Genomic DNA, 19,743 nt, shown 5'->3' with positions numbered 1-19,743 from the left:
TGTAGTGAGCTGAGCCCCCAAAGATGGCCCCAGCTTTCTCTCTCTGACTCACTGATGGTTTTCTCCATCAGATCCAGGGCAGCCCAGGGGATGTGTGCAGACTGGCCCGGTTCCTACAGACTGGCCTGATTCCCACACAGAGGCGGGCCCTGGAGCCGGAATTTCTTGGTGTGAAAAAGCAGCCCCTGCAGTTAGCACCCCAGGAAAGTGAATCATAAAGGTTCTTTTCTGAGCCCTCCTCTCCTTGTGCAGTGCCTCTGTGCTCAGAGTCTATAAACGAGCTGATAGTGCACAGGAAAGGAGCCACAGTCACTGAGTGTGTTGCAGGGCCACCAGCAGTTGTCCGAGGTTGGTTGTCAGGGCAGTTGATGTGGATCAGAAACTTGACCTTCAGGTGCCAGGGTCATCAGTTTCCTTTCATTTTCTAGCTCCCAGGCTTGGTAGGAAATCCCTTCTATTGTGTGTGGAGACCTTTTCTGTTCCCTGGGGTCCTGTGGACCGAGGGGTGGGGCTCCAGGCCTCACGTCACCACAGCGCTGCTGACCGGCTCCTCAGTCCCGGTAACCGCTGGGACAGCAGCACCACCGAGCCCAGGCCCAGCCCCAAAACCGGTAAGCTGTCCCAGCCACCCCACTCCCACCCAACTCCTCCCCATTTGCTGAGACCACCCCCCCCATTCCCCCACCTATCCTGGCATGATCGACTCCCCCTCTTCAACCCAACATAACAGTCCCATCCCCACTTCCCCCTGCCCCCCCCGGGGCCTGGCGTCACAGCTGTTCCCTTGCTGAGTTGGGGTCGGTAGGTGGAGAGAGTTCAGCCCTTCAGAAACAGAAACATGGCCTCTTCTTCCCCACATGGAAAGGAGGTAGGGAAGAAGATGCTTTATTCTTCCTTTGGGAATTCAGAATGAAAGTGTTAGCCAAATGATGCCTCCACCCCCAGCCTGCACCCTGACACAAAACCAAACTGAACTCCAAAGTCCAGTCTTTTTTGTTTTACCAAATAGCTCACCCTGTTACATCAGCCTCACTTTATAGGTGAAGAAACCAAGGCTTGGAGGGATTAGTTACTTCAGCTGCCACGTGGCCCTGGGTCAGAGTTTATGGAGATACTGGCCCCATCTCTGACCTCCTCAGATGGACGGTGTCAGATGGGTGGTGGGCACTGCCCTGGAACTGTGGCCATAGAGCTCCAAGCAGTCACCCACCTGCTGAGACAGGGCCTCCATCACAGCCTTGGCCACAGCTGGCAAACGGGTGGGTCGTGGCCAAGAGACTGTTACATTCCAGCCACTGGAGGCAGCGCTGGCTGAGCCTCCTTCAGGGATCGTGTCCCCCCCCCCCCCCCCCCCCCCCCCCCCGTGCAGGGTTCTGCAGCTCAGGCCTGCTAAATTTTGATCACCTCTCCCGCGCTAAATACCGTGCTCATAGATGTTTGTGTATCTCACATCATCCACACAGGAGTCCTGTCATTTTCATTCTCCAGATAAGGAAATGGTTGCTAAGAGTGCTGAGTAACTTTCCCAAGTCCTGTAATTAGAAAGAAGGTTGACAAAGGAGGGTATGAGCCTGAATCTCCTAAGTCCCGTGTTCTTCCCGTAATATATCAGCGAAGATAACTCAGCGATTTCACTTTTCAGAGAGAAAAGCAGGAGAGGGGAATGCCAGTCTTCACTCTTTTCATTTGTTGTGACACACGGGCAGACACTGGACCACAGGGAAAGCAATCAGACGTTTCAGCCTCTCAGGAACTCTCAGGCTAGCAGTCACTACAGCGTTTATTCTACAAATGACCACCAGGTGGCACCATTGCACAACAGCTGCACATCCCGTGGCTCGGCTCAGACCAGAATGGAAAGGTGCAGCCCAGGGGAGTGGCCTACTTTTCATCAAAAGTCTCTCGAATGACTTGGTAAGTCTAATGAGACAGTTTCCATGCCCAGCTATTGCTCATGCTCCCCTGATGTCCAGAGCTGCTGTGTGATAGGGAACTCAGTCAGCTCCCATCCATTTTCTAGTCCATCTACTTAGCAAAGATATCCTTTGTACTCAGTCACTATTTAAAATATCTTGCCTATGATAGCTCTTGTAATATTATCTGGTCTGTTTCTGAAAAGGTTGTGCTTCCTTATCTGGAGGTGTAGGGAACAAGAGTGAAGTTCTTTAATGATGGTCCCCTTTGACCTGAGGAGGTGATGGGGATAGGTGTTGGGTCTGGGTTGAAGGTGAAGGGGTCAGAGATTGTCCAAGGGCAGAGACGAGGTATGACCAGCAGGCAGCTTTGCACAGTCTACCCTTGGCCTCTGTACCGGGTCATGGACTTGGAAAGCTTTGGAGCTGGAGAGAGGCAAAGGGAGAGAAACACTTCTTACACTGTTGATGGATGGAGTCCTCTGGTGTGGTCCTTGGGTTTTGGCAGTTCCTAGGAAGGGCATGGTGGGCAGGAGCTGGGAGCCCGGGGAGGTCACCAGGTTGGCTCCACACTGTCTTCAAGATTGTCCGTCACACACTGTGCAAACGCGGGCAGCATCAGGGCCCGGACACTTGGGAGAAGCAGGAAGTCAAACAAAGGCCCCAGGTATTGAAATGTGAAGAGACAGGTCTTTCCTGGTGGAGGGAAATAATGGGGCAGCCAGAATCCTGAGTGATCAAGTCCACACAATTCCAAGTGTCATGTGCCCAAGATTACCTTCAAAGAGCCGGTGAAGTAGAAGGAGTTACTAGTCTTAACAATCTCCGAACACCTGCTCCCGGAGCCCAAGAAAGTCAGAACTAGGGTGAGGGATCAGGAGAGGAGCCACCAGAGGCTCAAACTGTAGAGCAGTGCAGGCTGCCTGTCATCCAAGGGAAGCAGATTCAGAGGAAGTTGGCAGGACCCAGGCTGAGTGCTGTGTGTTGAACTCTGACCTGTCGGGAAGCACCCACCTCAGAGAGGGAGGGAGGGCCCACGGCTCCCAAACAGCATTTTTTAGTTTTTATTTTCTATGAAACCTTAGCTCTTTGTACAATGAAGAGTCAGTTTTGGAGAATTTGCTGTAAAGAATGTGGGGTACTGGGCAGAGATTCTAAACTTTGTTGAAGAAAGTATAAAGTGCGGTGACAAACTTTGTGAATTACAGGTAGAGATGCCTTTTCTTTTTCTTTTTTAAAATAATCTATTGTCCTATGATGACAGGTATCCAATTATTTTTGTAACTACCATACGTAATCTGTAAATAATGAACAATGAGTATTTTTTAATGATGTAGGAAAATAATTGCTATGACTTATTTAAATATGGTTACAAAGGAAGTTCATAACAGAATTTGCCTTCAAGTGTCATTGCTGTGTAATATGACTGGTGTCCTTATAACATGAAGGGAATTTGGACACAAGTGCACAGAGAGACGACCATGTGCAGACATGGAGAAGACAGCCGTCTTGCAAGCCGCGGAGAGAGGCCTCCGGAGAAACCAGCTCTACTGACACCTTGATTTTGGACTTCTCGCCCTGAACACAGTGAGAAAATAACTTTCTGTTCTTTAAGCCACCCAGCCATGGTCCTCTGTTATGACAGCCCTAGTAAACTGGTCCACTGAGTTACACAGACCAACGGGGAAGCAGCAGTAAGGGCAGAGGAAGCAAAGATTGCTCCTTCCAGTGATAAACCCCTCTTCCCAGAATCATCTGTACCTGTCTTCTTAAAGTAGCTAAAAGAGAGAATCATGAATTTTCAAATTTCAAACACTGTTCATTTGTTTCTACGCAACTGTAAATGGCCTGAAAGGGACAGCCATCCCTGTGTTCTAGAGCAGCGGCCTGCGCGGTGCCAAGCCCAGGCTCCAGTTTGGGAAGAGGAGTGAGCAGACGCACCAGGTCCCCGCGGAGCTCTGGTGCAGGTGCCAGGGAGCCCTGGGGACTCAGGCAGGGCCAGCCAGACAGCACAGTCTCTTCCAGGCCCTGAGGCCAGCTCAGTAAGCTTGGCAAGGCCGCTGGGCACGGCTGGTCAGGAGACCCCCCCCCCCCCCAGGGCTGAACAAGTGCTGGAGCTGGTTGGAGAACACTGGCCTTGCTGGAGATTTGGGAGTGCCTGGTCTCCGCCGGGGTCTCCCACCCAGAACTGGGCCAGGGCTGGTGGCGGCCGCACGTGGTCAGTGCTCGATTTTGAAGACAGTAGCTAAGTACTGACGAATTGCTTTTAAGATAAGTAGTTGATGGACTGAATAGTGCTTTTCAAAAATTGGTTTACGTGTATGGGCCGAGTTCCCCTAACACACAAAGGAAATTTTCTGGGGAGAAAACTCCAGAATCTATAGCTCTAGGCATATGAGGTTGACAGGCCAAGGAGAAAAATTAATTATTTGAGAGCTCTGCGGCTTGGCAGTCGGCGTCCAGCTGGTATCCCTGCAAACAGGTACCTGAACTTTCTCTATAATGAAACCTTATTAATTTGAAATCCAAAGAACAAAAAGAAAAGTTCTCCAGCCCCCACTGGATTTGGCATTTACCAGGGTTGGCTTATCTCCACACTTTTATTAAACAGTAATAAAAGGCATCTGGTTGGTTGGGGACTAGCACTGGCTTTGAAATAGTCTCTATTTTTAATTAACCAGTGCTGAAATAATGAGGTTTTGCTGTAATTTGGTATGATTTAATTAACTCTAACTTTGTGTCAGGCCTTAAACCTCCCTGCCCCAACCAAGAAAGCCCTCAGCCAGCTGCTTGGATTAGGTGTTTGCCAAGCTAATGGGACCTCTGGGAAGGTCTGCCTTGCTTTGCCCCTCAGGGCAGCAGCAGCGGGGACCCCACTTTTGCTCAGCGGCTTCTGGAGTAGCCTGTTTTTCTGGTTTTCTTATTTGCCATTGCTGCAAAGCCTGTTACCTTCCTCTCCCACCAGGTTCCCTGCTGCACATCCATCCACAGGTTCCCAGGCTGAGAACCACCCTTAAAAAGGCTTCTCCTTTTTACCTCAAACTGTACCAAATCCTGCGCCCTCTTCCTTGTCAGAACCTGCCCCCACCGTGGTTGCCTTTCCCCAGTCCAGGGGACCTAGCTGCGTCCCGGGCTCCCTGCCTCTGTTCTCAATCCATTTCCTGTGCAAGTGACCCTCTCCTTCACCAACAGCCCTCCTGTAGCCCACCCATTCCCATCAAAGGTTGTCCTTGGGCTGCAGAGCTCCAGGAATTGGTGCAGGGACCTTGAGGTGAGAGTGAGGGGACGGAGAGGGTGGAGGGGCCTGGACAAGCCACTTCGTTTTCCTCACCTCTGCTCTGACGAGAGTGGCCCTGCTTTCCTTGGGTTCACGCATGAAGCTTCTGGGTAATATCTGATGTGGCAACGCAAGGTTTCTGTTGCTAAAAATAAGTTTAAAAACCACTGATCTGTACAATAGGACCATGCTCTCCAGCTTAGTGGTCATCACCCAGAACCTTGCAACAAAGGCCACCTCTCTTTTTCTCCACCTCTCCCTCTCTCCAGACCCACCCATCCATTGGGCCCTGAGTGCGTCTGGTCATTTCCCACTCTTGTGCCTGGAGTAGAAGGCCCCTCTTCTCCGTCTTTCTAATTCCCAGTGGTGAAGGCATAGTGGAGACGCCACCTGCCTCTGATGTGGCTGTGTCCGCCCTGACCCCTGGGGCTGGAAGGCTCTCTCTCATCCCGCAGGCCCCTGCTCCTCTCCCTCGCCACAGCTGGACAGGCCAGGGGACCTTCTGTGGCCTGGCGCAGAAACGCGTGCCTGCTGCAGAGTGTGGGATGGAGAATGGAGACTGAGCCGTGGGGTGTTGCAGGCCACTGCTGGGGCAGAAGGACCAGCTGAAGTTGGGAGCCACTTGTCCGTCACAACTGGGAGGTGGGGGTGCAGAGGCTGTGGGGAAACTGAGAGCAGTGGTCAGCAGAGGCGGGAGAGTGAGGAGGATGGATGGATCAGAGAGAGAGAGAGAGAACTGGCTCTGGCCTCGTTTGTGAGACCCCCTGGGAGGTCTTGCAGCAAACCTTCCCCTTCCTGGAGCCCACCGCGCAGGCCTCTGTTCGTGCCAGGAGCTCATTCACCACTCCTGGGCTGGACCTTGAGTGTCTCCAGGGCAGATGTTGTGTCTCATTCAGCTTTCATCCCCTGCAGCACACACAGGAGCATGACAGTGGGGGTGCCCGCGGGAGCCAGGGCTACCTGCCTGCCTGGAAAACTCAGTACGTTTGCGCTTTGATGCTGAGTGTGTACAGCCCAAGCCTTGGGAGGGAGGGATCCAACTAAGACAGTCGCGAAAGACCACAAATGATTCCATTTATATGAAACGTCCAGAATAGGAAAATCCATAGAGATAGGAAGTAGATTAGTGGATGCCAGGACCTGGGAGGAGGGGAGAATGGGGTGTGACTTTGAATGGGAATGGGGTTTCTTTTTGGGGTGATGAAAATGTTCTGTAATTAGGTAGTGATGATGGTTGCACAGCCTTGTGAATGTACTAGAAACCTACTGAATTGTACACTTTAAAATGGTGACTTTTATGGTATATGAACTATATCTCAATTTTAAAAAAACGGGCAGCCCTAATGATTAAATATTTAAGCATTAAGCAGCAACGATGGCTATTTTGGTAAAAAGAGGGACAGCCAGGTATTATGAGCCTCCTTTGGAAGAAGGAGTCTCTACCACCTATAAAGGAACTCTGCCAAAAAAAGGTGAACTTGAGTGCAGTCAAGCCTGGAGCTCCCACCAGCCTCACAGGAAGGAGGGAGGCAGAGAAACGTGTTAAATGACACCACGGGGAAGTAGTCCAGACTGCAGGAAGCTGTAGTGGACAAAGAACTCAGTTACTTCAACAAACACATTCCAGAGTAAGAAAGGGGAAGAGACCCCGGGGGAACCTATAGATTAAAAGAGACAAATCAACCAATTGATGTATGTGGAACTTCCCTGATCCTGGGTCAAATAACCTGTTTTTAAAAAATTATGACATTTGACACTTTGGAAATTTGAACGCTGACTGGATACTTGATAATACTGAGGCATTACTGTTAATTATTTCTAGATTTTTCCAGTTTTATTGAGATAAATTGGCATATAACATTGTGTAAGTTTCAGGCGTATGCAGTGGTGATTTGATACACTTATATACTGCAATATGATTACCACCATAGTGTTAGCTAACACCTCCATCATGTCACATAATTGCCATTTCTTTTGTGTGCTGAGAACTTTTAAGATTTACTCTCTTACCAGTTTGCAAGTATACAGTGCAGTGTTGCTATCTGTAGTCACAATGCAGTGCATCAGGTAAGTGAGGAACTCACTCATCTTCTAAATGGAGGTTTGTACTCTCTGACCAGCATCTCCTCATCCCACCCCCACCCCTAGACCCCAACAACCACCATTCTGCTCTCTGTTTCTACAGGTTTGGCTTTTTAATTTTTACTTATTTACTTATTTATTTATTATTGAAGTACTGTCAGTTACAAATGTGTTGATTTCTGGTGTACAGCACAATGTCCAGTCATGCATATACATACATATATTCATTTTCATATTCTTTTTCATTAAGGTTTATCAGAAGGTAATGAACACTGTTCCCTGTGCTATACAGAAGAAACTTTTTAAAAACTCTGTTTTTATATATAATGGCTAACATTTGTAAATCTCAAACTCCCAAATTTATCCTTCTCACCCCCATTCCCTGGTAACCTTAAGACTTTACTATGTCTGCAAATTTGTTTCTGTTTTGTAGATGAGTTCATAGTGTTCTTTTTTCTTTCTTACTTTCTTTTTTTTTTTTTAGATTCCACATATGAGTGATATCATATGAAATTTTTCTTTCTCTTTCTGGCTTACTTCACTTAGAATGATGATCTCTAGGTCTATCCATGTTGCTGCAAGTGGCATTTTATTCTTTGTTATGACTGAGTAGTATTCCATTGTGTATATACACCACATCTTCTTTATCCAGTCATCTGTTGATGGACATTTAAGTTGAAGTCTGGCTTTTTTAGATTCCACATGTAAGTGAGATCCTAGAGTATTCTTTCTCTATCTGACTAATTTCACTTAGCATAATGCCCTCAAGGTCCATCCGTATTTTCCCAAATGGCAAGATTTCCTTCTTTTTATGGCTGAATAATATTCCATTGTATAAATATACAACGTCTTCTTTATTCACTCATCAATAGACAATTAGGTTGGTTCTATATCTTGGCTATTCAGAGTAATGCTGTAGTAAACATGGGAGTGCAGATATCTCTTTGAGATCCTAACTTTGGACATATACCTAAGTGGGACTGCTGGATCATATGGTAGTTCTATTTTTAATCTTTTGAGGAATTTCCTTACTGTTTTCCATAGTGGCTGCACCCATTTACATTCTCACCAGAAGTACACAAGGGTTTCCTTTTTTCCGCATCCTCACCACCACTTATCTTTTGTCTTTCTGATAAAAGCCAATCTGAAGGCATGACGTGGTATCTCATTGTAGTTTTGATTTGTATTTCCCTAGTGATTAGTGATGTTGAGCATCTTTTCATATACCTGTTGTCATTTGTATGTCTTCTTTTGAAAAATGTCTGTTCAGGTCCTCTGCCCATTTTTTAATCACATTGTTCTTTTGCCCTTGAGTTGTATGAGTTCTTTGTTTATTTTTGGATATTAACCCCCTATCTAATATATGGTTTATAAATATTTTTTTCCCATTCCATAGTTTGCCTTTCATTTTGTTGATACTTTCTTTTGCTGGTTGTAAGCTTTTCAGTTTGATAGAGTCCCACTCACTGATGTTTGTTTTTGTTGTTTGTACTTTTGGTGTCATATCTAAAAAATCAGGGCTAAGACCCATGTCAAGGAGATTATTCCCTATGTTTTCTTCTAGGAGTTTCACAGTTTCAGGTCTTACATTTAAGTCTAATCCATTTTGAGTTTGTATTTGGTGAATGGTGTTAGATAGGAGGTTCAGTTTTATTTTTCTATGAGAGGTTATCCAGTTGTCCTAACACCATTTGTTGAAGAGACTATTATTTCCCCATTAATATCAACTGTCTTGTCAAATATTAGTTGACTGTATGTCTGTGAGTTTATTTCTGGACTCCTGATTCTGTTCCATTGGTCTGTGTTGGGTTTTATGCCAGTACCATACTGTTCTGATTACTATAGCTTTGTAATAAAGTTTGAAATCAGGAGTTGTGATGCCTCCAGCTTTGTTCTTCTTGCTCAGGATTGTTTTTTGGTATTTTGTGGTTACATGCCAATTTTAGGATTTTTTTTTTCTGTGAAAAAAATGCCAGTAGAATTTTGATAGGGATTGCACTGAATCTTTTCAGATTTGATAATAGTACATTTTGTTGTGCTTTTTTGAAAAAGAGGCCTTCTCTTTTAGAATGACTGAAGTATTTACAGGAAAAAAAAAAGATGTAATACATGGGATTTATTTCCAAATAACTAAGAGGAAGGAAAATGGGTGAAGGTATAGATAAAATGTGATTGGCCATGAGTAGACAATTGTTGAAGCTGGGTAACAGGTACATGGGGGTTTGTTATATGTTCCTACTTTTGTATGTTTGAAATTTTCCATATTTCATGTTTACTTATTATTTTAAGATAAATAAGAAAAGAAGACTTAGAAAAATCATGGCAGAGTAGTTGTCAAGGTGGGGTGTCAGGCCTGACATCCATCACCCGTTGACATCCAGGCTTGCTTTGGCTGGTCTGCTGGCTGCATCTGGGGATCTCCACCTCACTCCTCCCTCACTGCCCCACAGGCCCTTCCCTGGGGGTGCTCTCAGCGGCTGTGCCCACCTTGGCATGGCCTCATGACTGTTTCCAGGGGAAGAAAGCTGGCTTCTGTGGACCAAGGTGGAAAGAGCAGACAATCATATGAGGCCCCCACTGGTGTGGAACAGTGATTCTAAACTACAGTCCTTCCTTCATTAGAGCACTTTGGAAAGCAAAGAGCTGGAGAGGGTGTAGCTCAGTGGTAGAGCACATGGTTAGCATGCACAGGGTCCTGGGTTCAATCCCCAGTACCTCTATTAAAAAAAAAAAAAAAAAAACTTAGAAAGCAAAGAACTGAGGGGTGGTGAAGGAAGAGGGTGAGGAAACCTTCTTGACCAAGAACTTTCTGCAGTTTAGGGAAGGGAGAAGTGACTCCTGGATCAGAGGCTGCAAGAGATTCTGGTCAAAGGAGTGAATTGAACTAGAGAGACAGATAAATCATGCAGAATGCCTTTGAATGTCCTTAATGAAAATGGAAAAGCCTTGCAGGGAGATGTGCCTCTCCTTTGCTCAAAGATGACCACCTTGGAAATGGCTGGTCCCTCAACAGGTCAGTTGAAGGCCAGCTGTTTCAGAACAGAGAACACATTTCCCACAGAAGTAACATTATATGTGGTGCTGGCTTCCCAGGTTCTCCCTTAATCTGTAAAAAATTTTATAATCTTTAAAAATTGTGAATCAGTCTGTTGCATACCTGAAACTTACATAATATTGTAAATCAACTCTACCTCAGGAAAAGAAAAAGGAGCCAAGAAAACTTAAAGACTAGACTCATCCTTAAAAAAATTTGATTTATGCTGGTTCCTCACCACGTGTTGAATGGGATTTTGTAAGGAAAAGCAATTCAATTATTTAACAGAAAGAACCTACACTTATTTGGCTGCATCTGAGTATTATTTGTGGGGCTCCAGTTTTGTTTTGTTTTAGCAACTTAAGGAAAAGTAAAACCTTCAAATAAAAAAAAGTTTATTCAGCCACTTGTAACGCTGAGCACTTGCACCTGAGGTCACGAAGACACTTGTAAAGGGTTGGCAAGTTAGAAACCCCTTGTGTTACAGGTCAGACCAGCCGAGGTGTGTGCCCAGCAGCCCGCAGGGGTTGTCAGCAGGGTTCATAGGAAGGAGGGGGCCCTTCCACGTAGGAGGCCAGGAAGGCAGTGAGATCTGAGCCAGGCTTGGCATTGAGGATCCGTTTCACGGGCGGAGCAACCCCTCTGGCCTCCTTCCTCATCTTTGTTAAGAAAAATTCTGAAGTGTGCTTTGGGGCAGTTCCCAAATTAGCCTCAAATCAGGCCCACTGAGTTACAAGGGAAAGTTAGGAGCAAGGCCAGACCCATTCGAGACAGACCTAAGAGTGCACATGCATGCTGAGTGGATAATCACACCTCCAGGACGCTTTTGGTTGACCATCGCTGCCCCATGCTCCCTCCAGTTCCAGGCCTGTGGCTCCTAACCTGATCTCCCACTTCTGTGAAAACTCTGAGGTCAGATTAGCTCTTATCTTTGTTTTTGTTATGTTTTTCCAAACACAGCCTTCCTCAAGTGATCTTTTCCAGCAGGCCCGCAACTTCTTCCTGAAACTAACCTCCAGAATGCAGATACCAGGTCCATCGGGCAGAGTCAGAAAATAGGTCTCAGAGGGCTTCCTTATTTCAGGAAGCATTGGATTAATGATTTCCACTCAGGAAAATACGATGTTTGAGTCCATTCCTGCTTCCAGTCCCCAAGTGAACTCCAGGAAGAAGCAAGTGAAAAGCAGTCTGAGTGTGGGCAGATTGAAGGAGGAGAGGCCTCCCTTTCCCTTGAATGAAACTTTAATAGTTTAATAGAGAAGATGGATTCTCTTGACTCCCTCCTTTCTACTCCCACCCGTGAGCCAAGATCTCATTTCTCGTTTGCTTCTCAGCCATCAGCTGTCCTGTATCAGTTACCTACTGCCACAAGAATGCTGTGTAACAACCCCCCCACCCCCCTGATTTTAGTAGCTTAAAACAACAGCCATTTCTTTTTGCTCATGTGTCTGTAGGTTGGGTGGGTGGTTCTGGTGATTTGGACCAGGCTTAGCTGGACTCAGCTGGGCCCACTCTGGGGTTAGTTGGTATCTGAGCAGGGCCTGGTGGACCTGGCTTGGCCTCAGGTGGCATGAATCAGTTCTACTCTCTGGACCACCCCGGCTTGTTTGCTTCCTTCAGGCTTGTTCCTGTGGCCGAGGCAGGGGTCCTGAGAGCAGAGCAGAAGCATTCAAGACCCCCGAGGCCTGGACCTGAAATGGCACATTGCCACTTCTGCTGCATCCTGTTGGCCAAAGCAAGTCACAAGGCCAACTTTAATTTCAGGGGTGAGAGCGCACCCAGCTTCTTAATGGGGGGAGGTGTGATGTCCTGTAGGCTGGGGGGTGGCTACAGGGAGGCCATGTACTGTGGCTGTGAATGCCAGCAGTCTATCAGAACTGCCAGCATGGTTTTCTTTTAATTGTGGACTTAGTCCAATTTCATACATTAATGAAACTCATTCAGATTCTGCATCCAAATTCCTAATTCCTAGGGAACCAGGAAAGCGGGGCACGCCAACCTTCTATAATCCTTCTTCATGTGACAAACATTTCCAGAGCACCCACTGTGCCTGGCTCCTTACTCAGTAGGTCCTGGGGAAATGACCACTCTCAGCCCCTGGGGTTCTCAACCCAGTGGGAGAATCAGGCAGTGAATGGGTAGTGGGAGGCACCACTAAGCTCCTGCGGGAGCCCCTGTGTTGGAAGTGATACTTGGTTTTGAGTTCGAGTTTTCCAGAAAGAGAAGGAGGGGAAGTTTATCGCAGAGGCCTGGAGGCTGTAAAGATGGTGGTGTTTTCAGGAAAGAAACCTCCTTGCAAGGAAGGGCAGACCCGGCTGTGAGGGGCCTTTTTGTGAAGAATGCAAAAAGCCACTGCAGGGCTTAAGTGGGACTCATGTGCCCGGGTTTGCTTTTGGAAAGATCTCTGGGGCAGCAGAGGTGGAGGGAGAACTGAAGACAGGGGGACCAATTGGGAGGCTATTTCCACTCCAGATCTGTCCTTTCAGGTTGCAGTTTCTCTGACGCCCACCTGCCGGCTAAAATGGGGGGCCTCTCTGGAACGGCTCAGAGGGAACCAAACCAGAGAGTGGTGGGGGCAGGGCCAGGCAGCTTTGCCCTTCTCTGCTCTTGGCCGACTTCATAACAGGTTAGCTTTTAAACTTCTGGCTCATTCCAGACACTTCGCTTCTGGCGCTGGGAGGAAAGTGGGGCTCCCTGCCCCTGCATAACATTTCCACTTGCTGGGAAACACACCCTGTGTGTGATCAGGGGTGGGAGGCGTGCACAACACTTTCCATCTCAAACCTCCCTTCTGTGTGTTTTTTTGCACAAAGGCTCCATCCCCAGAGAATCTCCAGGGGCAGTTTTCTCCTGCTAACACCTAGTTTATCTCCTGAGCTTTCAGATCCCCCGTCTGTCTCCCACCACAGTAGGGTTGTCACAAAACTCATGGGAACAGTGGGAGGCAGAACAGTGTCCCAATCCCCACCCGACCCAGCAAAGATGTCTGTGTCCTGATCCCCAGACCCTGTGAGTGTGTTATTACACAGCAGAGAGGAATTAAGGTTGCTAATCGCTGATTTAAGATTAGGAAGTTACCCTGGATTGTCTGGATGGGCTCAGCGTAATTGTTAGGGCCCTTCAAAGGGGAAGAGGGAGGTGGAAGGGAGATCAGAGGGAGGCGGGGTGAGAGAATTCCGCCTGATTTTGCGGCTTTTGAGACGGAGAAAGAGACCATGAGCCAGGAATGTGGTGGCCTCTGGAAGCTGGAAAGGGCGAGGAAATGTATTCTCCCCTGGAGCTTCCAGAAAGGAACACAGCCCTGCCAACACCTTGGTTTTAGCCCCGGGAGTCATGTCGGACTTTCAAACCACAGAACCGTCAGGCAGGAAGTGTGTGTTGTTTGAGGTGGTTTGTAGCAGGAGTAGGAGACCCATGTACGACATGCGCGTTGACTGTGACCTCCTGCGGTTGGGGGTTTCTGCTGCATCCTCCAAACCTGGAACATGGTGTCACAGGCCCAGTGCTCAGAAAGTGTTTTCAGGATGGGCAGGACTGGCTGAAGGAGTGGACACCTGGTCTCTCCAGGCTCCCCACCTGGGGAGTCCCTTCACCTTCCAGTGACGAAATTTCTGTGTCTCTTAAGTAAGGAATTCAGGCCTAATGACCTCCAGGGTTTTGGTGGCTTTTGAGTTGACTTACAGATCTGTCCCTCAACTTCCTTTTCCCTCCTGGCAGCCACCACTGGATGACTCGCTCCCCTCTGACCAGTCTCTCTCGTAAAGCCTAACACTGTCATTGTCAGATGCCGTGGTCATTCACTAGTCAGCACCTGGGGCCCCCTGTGCTTCCTTGTCCTTCATGGGTGCCCTGCCCACAGGCTCAATTTAGAGGTGATGGTAGACATTGCTGCCCAGACTTTGAGAAACCACCTTGTCCTCCAGACTTTGAGAAACCACCTTGCCCATCCATTCTCAACCATGGAGTGTGTCAGGGATTCCTGCTTCACAGCTTTGGTTAGGGCCACTAGCTGGGATGTGGCCCTGACCTGCGATGCTCTGAGTTTGAATCCTGCATTTCCCCACAGCAGCATGTGGCCTTGGGGCCCGGCTTTCCTGTTCAGTGACAGGGGACAATCACTGAATGGAAAGAAAAACAAAGCTCTGTGTTCTTATTTACTATGACAGCCATGTCACAATGGTAGGAAGATGCTCATGGTGACATCTATTTTCCTGACCTTCTTACCCCTGTTTACAGAGAGTGGTGATATGTCTAAGTGCAGATTCAACTTAGAGGAATTTTTTTTTCATTTAGTAAGAAACTGAACCAAATTATAGCATGCTGCCTCCAAGTGATGGTCAGATTTGCCATTGTCACGTGGTCTAGGGGGTTAGAGATGCTCTTAGAGCAGGACTTCTCTTCTCTGGCCACCCATTAAAATCTCTCAGAGAACGCTTACAAATCTGAGCTAGCTGCACCCCAGAGCCGTTGAATCACTGGGTTAAATTCATTAGGTTTAGAAAGTGACTCCCCTTTTCCAGATGATTCTGACGTGTGGCCAGGGCTGAGAACCACTGCCTGAGATGACAGTATTTACTCGTGGTCTTCCCTTTGCTATGTACCAAAATAAGTTTACTTACTAGTGACTGAAGAGCACAACATCCATGTGCCCCTGATTGTTGTACAGGAAGAGGCTTTGTCCTAACTGACCCTGGACCCCCTGTCAGTGCCAAGATATTCACAGATAGTCCTGGGATCTCAGCCTGGGGACCTTCCAGCCAGCTCAGCATCCAGAGCCTTCCAGAAGTTTGTGGATGAGACTCTTAAAGGCCTGGCACCTGTGCTACCCTCCTAGGTGCTTGTCCAGAAGAGCTGCTCTCTCCACGCAGTCACCTCTCCCATCCATCTCCCCACTTCCTCCCTGGCCCCTACGAGCTTTGCTCCCAGATTTTCAGCCCTGGTGCATCGGTGAGGTATAATCCTCACCTGCCTCCTCCTGATTTCCCCGTGCACTATGGACCAAACTTTTGGAGCACACCCTCTGGCCCAGTCCTTAATGCTGCTCTTAAACTCACTGGGTGCTCCTCACTCACTCAGCAAGAAAGACCAGGATCTTCGGGAGGGGCTGCAAGGCTCAATGCGCCCAGCCTTGGTGTGTTGCAGACAGGAGGTCAGGACCAGGGCTTACAGAGGCGGATGGTTGCAGGTCTCATCTGGACCAACAGTGCCATATAGGGGCAGGCTTTTGGGAGCAAGGGCTTCTGGGTCACACCGGCAACAAGAGAACATGCTGGGATCAGTTCAGCCACCAAATGCAACTCGTCGCAAGTGACTATTAATGGCTGAGAGGGCACCTGGGGACTGGCAGGGGGACTGCAGCCCAGGATTTAAGGAGGAAGGGTCAGGAATCTGGTCTTTGGTGCTGGCGCCAGGACAGGGAGGGGACCCCAGCAGGGACTGTGACACTCCTCCTCACCCCCACGATAGTCATTCACCCTGCAGGCTCCACGTGGCTTCCCTGCCTCAATCAGAGGTGGTAGCCTCAGCCAGCAAGGAGCAGACTCAGCTGGTGTGTCCTCCACAGAGAGCAAGTCTGAGCCAGTTCCTGCTGGTGCCCCTCACTCCCTCAGTGAGCAGGAATCCAGTCACACAGCAGCATGACTTTGCCGAGGAAAATCACCCATGGCTAATTGCTCACAACCCAGAGAGAGAAATGTTCCACTTTAAAAGAAAAGAGAAACATCCCTTCTTCCAAAGAGCCGCTAACAACCAGCTGCTAACTAGGTGTCACTTGAAATTCACAGACATTGGTTCCCATAGCAACCCCAGGGAACTGTCACAGCCTGCCCTTGATACAGACTGTTTTAGCAAGGGGTTTTGAAAGAATCAAATGTTTTAGACAGAAGTTTTAAACACAGTTTGTAGGTCGACATCAAGGGGTTCCTCAGCTGAGGTAATTTGATGAGAAAGCCACAGTTTGGTTTAGTCAACGAAAACAACCACAATGTGATTATCAGTGGCTGAGAGTGGTTGGGCAGTTGGTGTAAAGGCAGTGAGACTGCATCCCATGTTGAAAGTTAGCATCATATATGAAAACCTTGGACAGCCTTCCAGGCACTATGCTGTTTGGAAATATCGTCAGGAACCAGAGAAGCCATGATGCGAGATGATGTCAACACTGATCCGAGCCCTCCACCAGCCTGAATCATGCAGCAGACCCATGTCTGCCATTAGCCCTGCAGTTCTGCCACCTTGCGGTGCCTTCTGATGAGAAAAGCCCTCTGCTCTGCTGTCTTTTGGGCCCTGCAGGACATGAGTAAGATTCTCTCAAGCCTTCTTCTCTGAGGACAGGTTGTCTGGGTCCCCTGGAGTGTATTCTCCAGGCATACAGGGCTTCTTGGAGAACTGGGCTGGGATTTCAGGACTGAAAAAGGAGAAGAACAAAATAAGCCAGGACCAGTTTATGGTGTCAGAATTAGGGAAGTGCTGAAAACATGATGGGGATACGTCCAAAATTCACACGAACCAGCTTGAAAAACTCTCAACAACCAAAACTGGGGAATCTGAGCAATAAAATAAATACGGTTAACAGTGGATCATGACCCCTAGAGTAAAACAAATGTATTTTCTAAGTGAAAGAAGCCAGATCCCTGAAGCTACATACTGCATGAATCCACTTGTGTGACATTCTGGAAAAGGCAAAACCATAGAGATGGAAAGCCGACCAGTAGTTGCCAGAAATAGGGGTTGATCACAAAGAGGCCACATGAGGGAGTTTTGGGGGGTGATGTAACTGTTTAATGGAGGTGGTGGTAGATATAGAGCTTAATTCATCTTCTAACTGGAAATTTGCAGCCTTCAACAGACATCTCTCCACTTCTCTGACCGCCCAGCCCCTAGCAACCACTGTACCACTTTGTTTCTATGAGTTTGGCTTTTTTAGATTCTAGATATAAATGAGGTCATATAATATTTCTCTTTCTCTGCCTAACATTTCACTTGGCTTAATAATACCCTCAGGGTCCACTCATGTTAACACAAATGGCAGGATTTCCTTCTTTCTCATGGCTGAATAATACTCCATTGTATATACATACCACATCTTCTTTATCCATTCATCCATCAACAGACACTTAAGTTGTTTCCATATCTTCGCTATGGTGAGTAATCCTGCAGTGAACGTAGGAGGGCAGGTATCTCTTTGTGATCCTGATTTCATTTCCTTTAGATATATAGCTAGAAGTGGGATTGCTGGATCACGTGGTGGTTCTATTTTTTATTTTCTGAGGCTGTACCAATTTATGTTCCCACCAGGACTGCACAAAGATTCCCTTTTCTCCATATCCTCTCCAAGTCTTGTTATTTCTTAAATTTTTGATGACAGCCATTCAGCAAGAATGAGGTGATACCTCATTGTAGTTTTCACTTGCCTTTTTCTGATGTTTAGTAATGTCAAGCACCTTTTTGTGTACGTGTTCGTTTTTTTTATGTCTTCATTGGAAAACTGTCTTTTCTGATCCTCTCCAGTTTTTAATCAAATTGTTTGGTTTTTGCTACAAGTGTTTTTTTTTTTTTTAATATATTTTGGATGTTTAACCCATTATCTGATACATGGTTTACAAATATTTTCTCCCATTGAACAGGTTGCCTTTTCATTTTGTCGATAGTTTCTTTTACTGGTTGGAAGCTTTTTAGTTTGATGTAGTCCCACTTACTGATTTTTGTCTTTGTTACTTGTAATTTTATTGTCATATTCAAAAAATCACCACTGAGATCCGTGTCAAGTAGATTTCCCCTGTTTTCTTCTAAGAGTTGCATAGTTTCAGGTCTTACATTTAAGTCTTTAACTCATTTTGAGTTAATTTTTGTGAGTGGTGTAAGATACAAGTTCGATTTCATTTTTCTTCATGTGATTATCCAGTTTTCCTAATACCACTTACTGAAGAGACTATCCTTTCTCTATCGAGTATTCTTGGCTTCCTTGTCAAATATTAGTTGCCATATATTTGAGAGTTTATTTCTGGGCTCACAATTCTGTTCCATTGGTCTGTGTTTTTATGCGACTGTTTTGATTACTGTAGCTTTGTAATATAATATGAAATCAGGAAGTGTGGTGCTTCCAGATTTGTTCTTCTTTCTCAGGATTGCTATTCAAAGTCTTTTGTGGCTCCATTCTAATTACAGGATAGATTTTTCTATTTCTGTAGAAAATGCAATTAGGATTTTGATAGAGATTGCATTGAATCTATAGAAGGCTTTGGACAGGATGGACATTTTAACAATGTTAATTCTTCTGATCCATAAACCCAGGATATCTTTCCATTTGTTTGTGTCTTTAATTTCTTTCATCGAAGTCTTAAAGTTTTCAATAAAAAGGTCTTTCACCTCCTTGGTTAAAATTATTCCTAAGCATTTTATTCTTTTTGATTCTATTGTAAATGGATTTTCTTTCTTTTTCAGATATTTCATTGTTAGTATATAGAAACCCACAACTGATTTCTGTATGTTGATTTTGTATCCTGAAACTTTACTGAATTTGATGATTAATTCTAACAGTTTTTTGATGGATTCTTTAGGATTTTCTACATATAAGTTCATATCATCAACAAACAGAGTTTTACTTCTTCCTTTCCAATATGGATGCCTTTTATTTCTTTTTCTTGCCTGATTGTTCTTACTAGGACTTCCAGTATTATGTTGAATAGAGTGGTGAGAGTGGACACCCCTGTCTTGTTCTTGATGTTAGGGGAAAAGGCTTCAGACTTTTAGCATTGACCATGGTGTTAGCTGTGGGCTTTTAAATATGACCTTTACTATGTTGCAGTCTATTCCTTCTATACCAAATTTGTTGAGAGTTTTTAATCATGAAATGGTGTTGTATTTTGTCAGATGCTTTGATGCTTTTTCCACAACTATTAAGATGATCATATGATTTTTGTCTTTCATTCTTTTAAGATGGTGTATCACATTTATTGATTTGCATACATCAAACCATCTTTGCATCATAAGGATAAATCCCACCTGATCATGGTGTATGACCCTGTTAATGTGTTGAATTTGATTTGAGAGTACTTTGTTGAGTTTTTGTTTTTTTTTTTTGATGGGGTAAGGAGATAACTAGGCTTATTTATTTATTTTTAATAGAAGTACTGGGAATTGAACCCAGGACTTCATGCATTCTAAGCATGCACTCTACCCATGAGCTATACCTTCCCCCTAGAATTTTTGAATCTGTATTCATTAGAGATATTGGCCTGTAGTTTCCTTTTCTGTAGTTCCTTATCTGGCTTTGGTATCAGGATAATGTTGATCTTGTAAAGTGAGTTTGGGAGTGTTCCCTGTTCTTAAACTGTTTGGAAGAGCTTGAGAAGGATTGGCATTGATTCTTCTTTAAATGTTTGGTGGAATTCAGCAATGAAACGATCTGGTCCTGTGCTTTTCTTTGTTGGGAGTTATTT

At 46.1% G+C, this 19,743-nt stretch overlaps 1 long non-coding RNA gene and 1 other non-coding gene across 2 annotated transcripts; one reads left to right on the top strand and one right to left on the bottom strand.

The window, feature by feature from the left end:
* Positions 1–455: 455 nt before the first annotated feature.
* On the top strand, positions 456–3,653 carry LOC116664089. The gene is made up of 3 exons (XR_004320425.1): positions 456–611; positions 1,643–1,914; positions 3,362–3,653. It is a non-coding gene; the product is annotated as an uncharacterized LOC116664089 (long non-coding RNA).
* A 15,773-nt stretch (positions 3,654–19,426) lies between these two features.
* On the bottom strand, positions 19,427–19,498 carry TRNAS-AGA. The gene has a single exon. It is a non-coding gene; the product is annotated as a tRNA-Ser (tRNA).
* Between the last annotated feature and the right edge of the window lie 245 nt (positions 19,499–19,743).

Source organism: Camelus ferus, chromosome 6, assembly GCF_009834535.1.
Source record: "Camelus ferus isolate YT-003-E chromosome 6, BCGSAC_Cfer_1.0, whole genome shotgun sequence".
NCBI lineage: Eukaryota > Metazoa > Chordata > Mammalia > Artiodactyla > Camelidae > Camelus > Camelus ferus.
This window is presented reverse-complemented; position numbering and strand designations above follow the sequence as displayed.